This window comes from Anolis carolinensis, unplaced genomic scaffold (assembly GCF_035594765.1).
Source record: "Anolis carolinensis isolate JA03-04 unplaced genomic scaffold, rAnoCar3.1.pri scaffold_11, whole genome shotgun sequence".
In the NCBI taxonomy this organism is placed as follows: Eukaryota; Metazoa; Chordata; class Lepidosauria; order Squamata; family Dactyloidae; genus Anolis; species Anolis carolinensis.
The window spans coordinates 18790076-18798850 of record NW_026943822.1 but is presented as its reverse complement, the minus strand read 5'-3'; the positions used below and the strand labels follow the sequence as shown (position 1 = coordinate 18798850).

General features: G+C 43.7%; 1 protein-coding gene across 2 annotated transcripts in view; it reads left to right on the top strand.

Moving 5' to 3' along the window:
• The first annotated feature begins 4200 nt into the window (after positions 1-4200).
• Positions 4201-8775, top strand: part of znf609 (zinc finger protein 609) — a 53890-nt gene continuing 49315 nt past the window's right edge. Inside the window, exon 1 of one of the 2 annotated variants that reach the window (XM_062963491.1) lies at positions 4201-4593. The gene's annotated coding sequence lies outside the window, so the exon portion shown is untranslated. The remainder of the gene's footprint in view (positions 4594-8775) is intronic. The other variant, XM_008120716.3, reaches the window with a different exon arrangement.

Genomic DNA, 8775 nt, shown 5'->3' with positions numbered 1-8775 from the left:
CTATTCTAGGGTGTGTAGAAGTCATTTATTTCTTGCAGGATCCACTAGTAACAATTTATTTATTTATTTACAGTATTTATATTCCGCCCTTCTCACCCCGAAGGGGACTCAGGGCGGATTACAATGAATACATATATGGCAAACATTCAATGACAACAGACAAACAACATTCAGTTTTAGACAGACACAGAGGCATTTTTAACATCTTTCCAGCTTCACGGTTCCGGCCACAGGGGGAGCTGTTGCTTCACCGTCCATTGGTGGCTGTTCTTCCTCTTCTTTTCCTCGTGAGCAGTTTTATGGTGTTGTAGATTAGTTAAATTAGCCTCCCGCATAAAGCGTACCTTAAATTTTCCCTACTTGACAGATGCAACTGTCTTTCGGGGCTGCTAGGTCAACAGCAAGCCGGGACTATTTTTTTTTTTTTTATGGTCGGAGGCTTAACCCAACCCGGGCTTCGAACTCATGACCTCTCGGTCAGTAGTGATTTATAGCAGCTGGTTACTAGCCAGCTGCGCCACAGCCCGGCTAGTAACAATGGCTGTATGTATAAGAAACAGTGGAAACTCACTAAGTAATCTTGGGTGGATCACATTCCCTTACTCCTTGAGGAAGGCAACAGGAAGTGCCTTCTGAAACATTCTTGCTCAGTAAACCTATGATAGGGTTGCCATCAACTGGAATCACATTGAAGACCGATAACAAACCTTGGCTACTGGCCAATGCTTTTCACTCATGCAGGTTGCTTTGTTGACTTGATTTATGTTGCTTAACAGTATGCAAGATGCCAGAGAATCAGCTTCGTTTGGAACTTTGGATTATTGCGAAGGCACATTTTTTCCTGCCTCTACTATTTTTCTATTCTTCTATTGACGCTCACGGGGAGCCAGGTCCATTGAGCTTAGTGGGAATTGCTTCTGAATTTATTCATAGGAGTTTGCTCTTACGTCTCCAAAGAAAAGAGTCAGAATGTTTATATTGTGTCGCTCGGCGCTTTGACCTCCAGAATGGCTTGGAACTGTCCAGCGTGGACCCAGTGAGGCTTTGGCCAAGAGAGCCTATTTGGTGGAATCAGGCTCTGCCCTGAATAGCTCCCCCAACAGCTGTGAAAGCGGATAATGTGCTGCCAGCTGAAGGAAAGCCAAGCTGGGACTAATTTACAGAAGTCTGATGAAGTTCTTGAAAGGCAATAAATCTCCCCTGGCTACAAAGATGCATGCTGCGGAGGGTCAGGCCCGCCCGGTTCCCCTTACGAGAGTAAGCAGTTTTATTTATTGCAGAACTGGACAGAACAATCTAATCAGCAATCAGTCTTGTAAATCATGCCACCGTCGGGAGATGGCAGGATCTCGGCACCCAGAGCTGAGTAAGGAAAGCAGATATTTCATCCGCAGTCCCCTTCCTTCACCTATCCTCCCTTGCAGTGCCTGGCTGACTTTCAGGTGTGTATGCGGAAGACAGAGACAGAAGTCAGGATGGGAAACGTCCAGCTTTAAAAATACTCTCATCATTCAGTGTCATTTGCCATGCGGTGGAAGGTACAGATCAAAATAACATCACTGTCACTATCTGTCGATTCTGCCATTTATTCATTCATCTAAGCCAGGCATGGGCAAACTTCGGCCCTCCAGGTGTTTTGGACTTCAACTCCCACCATTCCTTATTTATTTATTTACAGTATTTATATTCCGCCCTTCTCACCCCGAAGGGGACTCACATTGTACACATATAAGGCAAACATTCAATGCCATATAACATGGAACAGAGACAGACGCAGAGGTAACTTAAATCTTCTCCAGCTTCCTGAGGCTATTCTTGATTCCGGCCACAGGGGGAGCAGCTGCTTCGTCATCCACTGCGATGCCAACTTCCTCATTCCAACGGCAGCTGGGTGATTTTTATGGTATCGTAAATTAGCCTCCCCACATACAAGTGGTACCTAAATTTCCTACTTGATAGATGCAACTTTCTTTCAGGTTGCTTAGGTCAACAACGAGCAGGGGCTATTTTTTATTTTAATTGTCGGGTGCTCACCCTGACACGGGCTGGCCTCGAACTCATAACCTCTTGGTCAGAGTGATTTATTGCAGCTGGCTGCTAACCTGCTAACCAACCTGCGCCACAGCCCAGCCCCTAACAGCCTCAGGTCCCTTCCTTTTCCCCCTCAGCCGCTTAAGCTGCTTAAGGTCATATGGCCGGCATGACTGCATGGAGCGCCATAACTTTCCCGCCAGAGCAATAACTATTGATCTACTCACATTTGCATGTTTTCGAACTGCTAGGTTGACAGAAGCTGGGGCTAACAGCAGAAGCTCACCCCCGCTCCCCAGATCTGAACCACTGATCTTCCAGTCAGCAAGTTCGGTTTATTTGGACCTATAGCTAATTTGTATGTCAGTCTGTCCATGCTCATTTCTATCATCTTTGTCAGTCATTCCTTAGTGGAAGGTATTTCATTTGTCCTCCAATGTCTTGTGTAATAATAATAACTTAGAATAACTTTATTTTTATATCCCACCCCATCTCCACGAAGGGACTCGGGATGGCTCACAACAGGGACAAGCCCAAAACAACGACACAACATATTTGACAAAACTTAAAACAGACAATTCTTGCCGCGATTGTCAAATAATTGAACAAGATATCTTTGTTTCTAACTTTATATCAATGATGCATACAACAAAATATTCTGGTTTCAACTGTAAACTTATTTGTCTTATAAACTGTTGTCTCTCTGGCACTTATTTGCACACCCAAAGACTACTGAATCCAGTAGCTCCTCCAGACTGCATATTTGGCTATCGGGCATATCTTTTTGTTAACTGGAAGGACTTTTTTTCCACTTAGCAAATTAAGGATGGTCTTTATGAGTAACATACTTTGAGGGCAGAATTGGTGGTAATTATGGCTATTACAATGATTCAAAAACATGTCAACGGTTACCAGTTTTATAAGGCTATTCCTATCCCGTTGATCAACATTCTTTCAGTATCGTGGCAATATCTCTGCATGCTGGTACAGGACCTTTCGGGTTGGTGTTAGAATACCTTTAAAAATCCGAGTGAGTGATTAATATAATCACATGGGCTTTTTAATGCATTAAATGTTTATGAATATAGAATCATAGAGCTGGAAGAGACCTGGTGGGCTATCCAGTCCAACCCCCTGCCACAAAGCAGGAAAACCACCTTCAAAGCACTCCAGACAGATGGTCATCCGGCCTCTGTTTCAAAGCCTCCACCACAGTCCAGGGCAGAGAGTTCCACCGTTGAACAGCTCCCACAGTGAGGAAGTTTTTCCTAATGTTCAGGTGGAGATGCCATTTGTATCATATATACGATGTATACGGTTAGCCCTCCACATTTGTCAATATCAAGGACACGGGACCCTCATGAAGCTGGGGAAAAATGGGAATTAAAATTATTTCTCCTATGTCCTTCAACACATCTCTATGGTCAACTTATCTGGAAACTGGCCAATAGAATTGCACTCTATTGCCTTTGTGCATTCTTAATGTATTGAGTACCAGAGATGCATCTGCACAGAAGAATGAATTATTATTATTATTATTATTATTATTATTATTATTATTATTATTCAAAGCAGATAATGTGGATTTTTCTGCTTTGATAACCTAGAGTATCTAGCAGTGTAGCAGGGGCCATACGGCATCATCATCATCATCATTATTATTATTATTATCATTCAAAGCAGATAATGTGGATTTTTCCGCTTTGATAACCTAGAGTATCTAGCAGTGTAGCAGGGGCCATACGGCATTATTATTATTTTATTGTATGACACAGCAAACAAGATAGATATGCTGGATTTCGTTTCACAAAATCACAAGTCGAACACTTCCCAAGTGTCTAGGACTGTGATGTGTTTTCGGATGATGCATGCAGATCCCAGTAAGGTGGCCTTTTGCAGTTGACAGATCATAATTTTGTCAATGTCTATTGTTTCCAAATGCCAGCTGAGATCTTTTGGCATGGCACCCAGTCTGCCCATCACCACCGGGACCATTATTATCATTATTCAAAGCAGATAATGTGGATTTTTCTGCTTTGATAACCTGGAGTACCTGGCAGTGTAGCAGGGGCTCTTCCACACAGCCATATAACTCAGAATATCAAGGCAGGTAATCCACACTATCTGCTTTGAACTGGGTTATCTGAGCCCACACTACCATATAATCCAGTTCACTGTGGAAGGGGCCATAGAGGGCAGTGTAGATCCAGTCTCAGTACTCCACTCCTGGTTTTCTTTCAAGGGAGAAAGAGAGTCCTCCTGCCCAGGTTTTCCCTTTCCCCTGCCCTTCCAAAATCCGCTTTCCGGGTTTTCCTTCCAGCCGCAGATCCGGGCTCTTGGCTCCACGCTCCCTGCTTGCCTTCTTTTCGGGGGCTGCGCGCGCGCGCTCGAGAGAGAGGGAGAGGGAGCGCGAGCCGAGGCGCGGGGGCGCGCACAAACCCCTTCTCCTCGCGCCTCCTTCTCCTCAGGCGGCGGTGTCGGCAGCAGCGGCGGTCATGGGGCCTTAAGGCGGCGGCGACGTTGGCGGCTCCATGGAGGCTCCATGGAGGCCGGAACCTGAGGGTGAGTCTGAGGGGAATGGCGACGGGCGGGGCGTCGTCGTCGTCGAAGCGTGAGGCGGCGGAGGGCGCGCTGGGACCGGCCTCTCTCTCTCTCTGTGTATCTCTCTGTCTGCCTCTCCTTCCCTCATGGCGGCCGAGAAGCACGCTAGGCCCAGGCCTGCCTTCTCTGTGCCTCTCGCCAGGCCGCAGGAGCGGGGTTGGAGGGAGGGAAGGAAGGGGGGCTCAGAATAAATATCCCTGCAAAAGGGGAGGAAGAGGAGGAGGAGGAAGTAGTATGGCCCTTGCGGTCTCTTCCAACCCTCTGGTTCTATAATTCTGTCACAGGAAAAGGAGGATAAAGGTGAGGAAGGAGGAGGCCAGAAGGAAGACTATGGGCCCTTCCACACTGCCCCTTTACCCCAGCACCTCATCCCAGATTAGCTGTTTATCCCAGGTTATCTGGCAGCAGGGACTCAGGGCCCTTTCACATAGCCATATCACCCAGAAAATCTCACAATACAGTATCTGTTTTGAACTGGGTTATCTGAGACTCCTTCCACACAGCTGAATAAAACCCCACATTATATCTGCTTTGAACTGGGATATATGGCATTGTGGACCCAGATAACCCAGGGCCCTTTCACACAGCCATATAACCCAGAATGTCAAGGCAGAAAAATCCCACAATATCTGCTTTGAACTGGATTATCTGAGACCCCTTCCACACAACTGAATAAAACCCCACATTATCTTCTTTGAACTGGGATATATGGCATTGTGGACTCAGATAACCCAGGGCCCTTCCACACAGCCATATGGCTAGAATATCAAGGCAGAAAATCCCACAATATCTGAACTGGGTTATCTATGAGTCCACACTGCCATACATCCCAGTCCAAAGCAGATAATGTGGGATTTTATTTAGCAGTGAGGAAGGGGCCTGGGATAACCCCGTTCAAAGCAGATATTGTAGGATTTTCTGCCTTGACATTCTGGGGTCCCTCCCACACAGCTGAATAAAATCCCACGTTATTTCCTTTGAACTGGGATATATGGCAATGTGGACTCTGATAACCCAGGACCCTTTCACACAGCCATATAATCTAGAATATCAAGGCCGAAAAATCCCACAATATCTGAATCCACACCGCCATACATTCCAGTTCAATGCAGATAATGTGAGATTTTATTTAGCTGTTTGGAAGGGGCCCCAGTTCAAAGCAGATATTGTGGGATTTTCTGCCTTGATATTCTAGCTATATGGCTGTGTGGAAGGGCCCTAGGTTATCTGAGTCCACAATGCCATACATCCCAGTTCAAAGCAAATAATGTGGGATTTTATTCAACTGTGTGGAAGGACCCCCAGAATGTCAAAGCAGAAAATCCCAAATATCTGCTTTGAATTGGGATATATGGCATTGTGGACACAGATAACCCAGGGCCCTTCCACACAGCCATATAGCCCAGAATATCAAGGCAGAAAATCCCACAATATCTACTTTGAACTGGGTTATCTGAGTCTACACTGCCATATACGGTATCCCAATTCAAAGCAGAAAATGTGGGATTTTATTCAACTGAAAGGGGCTACTGATTAAACAGATATAGACTGAGGCTGGTCTAGATGTGAAAGCATATGCAGTGACAATCTAGAGTGTGGTAGGTTCCTTTCTATTGCGCAAGGAGCCTTTGATGTGCAGAGAGCATGGACAGGGTCACCACCGGGATGTCATTTGAGGCTGCAAGGCTTTTGCCAGGGAGTGTGTGGGTTTCTGTGATTGGGTACATTTGACACTGTGATTGTTACTCGTTGCTTGGGGGCATTTTAGAAATCAGAGCAATCTCTGCTGTTTCCTTAGAACTGTGAGACATCCAGTCCACTGCTCCCTCACATTAATTTATGTAAGCCTTAGTATATATATCCATTTAATTCTTGTGCATCTATGGAAGACTTCTTGGAGCTATTGTTATTGTTGGTTTATTAAAGCACTTCATATCATAACCAGTTGGGTGCAAACCAACCATAACCTAGTCTCACCCATTTTCTAGGTGAATGCTGTGAGGTTGCTATCATGTGGGAACTGGCAACTGATGATCCTAGGCATGAACGTATTGTTGACAATATTCTGGTGGTCTGATGTAACACAAAAGCTCTCTTTTTTGTTTCATCAGTCACAACATGTATTTAAACAAAGCATTGTTTGATGGTATCAGGTAGGGATAGTAAATGTTTCTCCTGACGTTAAGTCCAGTCATGTCTGACTCTGGGGGTTGGTGTTCATCTCCATGTCTAAGATGAAGAGCCGTCATTGTCCGTAGACACCTCCAAGGTCATGTGGCTGGCATGACTGCATGGAGCACCGTTACCTTCCGGCCGGAGCGGTACCTATTGATCTACTCACATTGGCATGTTTTCGAACTGCTAGGTTGGCAGGAGCTGGAGCTAACAGCGGCTGCTCCTGGGGTTTTGAACCGGGGACCTTTCGGTCTGTAAGTTCAGCAGCTCAGTGCTTTAACACACTTTGCCACCGGGGTTCCTTAGAGTCCAAAGTATTCAGGTAGTCAGAACACATAGGTAGTATATATCTGCCAAGGTGTGTTGGACATGATAGGTTTGTACAGTAGAGTCTCACTTATCCAAGCCCCGCTAATCCAAGCCTCTGGATAATCCAAGCCATTTTTGTAGTCAATGTTTTCAATATATTGTGATATTTTGCTGCTAAATTCGAAAATACAGTAATTACAACATAACATTACTGCGTATTGAACTACTTTTTCTGTCAAATTTGTTGTCTAACATGATGTTTTGGTGCTTAATTTGTAAAATCATAACCTAATTTGATGTTTAATAGGCTTTTCCTTAATCTCTCCTTATTATCCAAGTTATTCGCTTATCCAAGCTTCTGCCAGCCCGTTTAGCTTGGATAAGTGAGACTCTACTGTATATATTTTCTTTTTGATATCTGTTTATAAAGAACCAAGGTTGCTTCTGTTCTCTGTTTACTGGTCAGTATAATAAAATGCAATATTTATCCTGACTACCTGTAGCCCATTGAGAATGAGTTCCAATCTTGTAAAACATCTTTGCCTGAAATAAGTTGTTACTTGCCTTTAACGTTTTAAGTTACTGCAGCCTAACTGTTCTTCTCGGTGTCTCTCTGAATGGCACATAATCATGGATGGTGTTTAGGACAAGTTATATGCCAATCATATTTTGGAATTATGGTATATTGCGAGCCTAATATTAAAAGCTGTCTTGACCTTGCAGTGTTCCTTGATGTCTTTACTGCTTCACATGAGTGCTTCTTCTGTCTGTGAAGCTTTCCTGCTTTTAGAGTAGGAAATGATAGCTCCTCAGTGGTGCCCTTGATGGGAAGAAGGAAGTCGCTTAACAGTTCATGACTGCTGCCAAAAGAAATGAATTGGTAGTTTGAAACATCCCATGCACATAATCCAGGTTGATGTCAATCTGGTCACTGCTAGGTGCTTCCATTTTTTTCTGTGTGTTTGTTCATAAATGCCTTCAGTTGCCGTTGCGTCTTCTATGTAATAAATATTGTTGTGAAATAATTACTTGCTTCATATTTTTCTCTGTTTTATGGGGTTAAGATAGGTTATATCTTTTTGAATCTTAGAAAATGGATGCTTGAACACATTTTGAAAATCAAAACCTGATTGCTCTTTCAAACTTGTTCTTAAATTTATGTATTTGGTAGTAAAAGCTATGTTCTCTGTATTTGTGACAGTAATGGAAATCTAAACAATCACATTATGTAGGAGAATTGATTATCTAGGACCCACAGGTTGAGAACCACTGCCTTAGAACCATGCCAGTGAAGAGCTTTGAAGATGGCATTGGTTTGAGGACAAGTTCAGAGGAGTCTTTTGGAGGTGGGGAACTGAATTCTATTCGTTGTACTCAGTGTTAAATACAGTACTTTGTTATTGGGGTTGTATTGCTTCTGAGCAAGCATCTAATGATTTAGCCACACTAAATCATTTTCTTTTTACTTTTTACTTTGCCCTTTAGCAGGCTTAAACCTATGTATCAGTGATGGGGATTGAGTCTTAGTACAACACCTGGCACAATAATGTGTAACATAATTATATTAAAAACATGTTTTACTTGACAACTCTTTTTTGTGTTTCAAATAACAGCATTACAGTAAGCCTTCTATTTTTGTGCAGCAAAGATGTTTGTAAA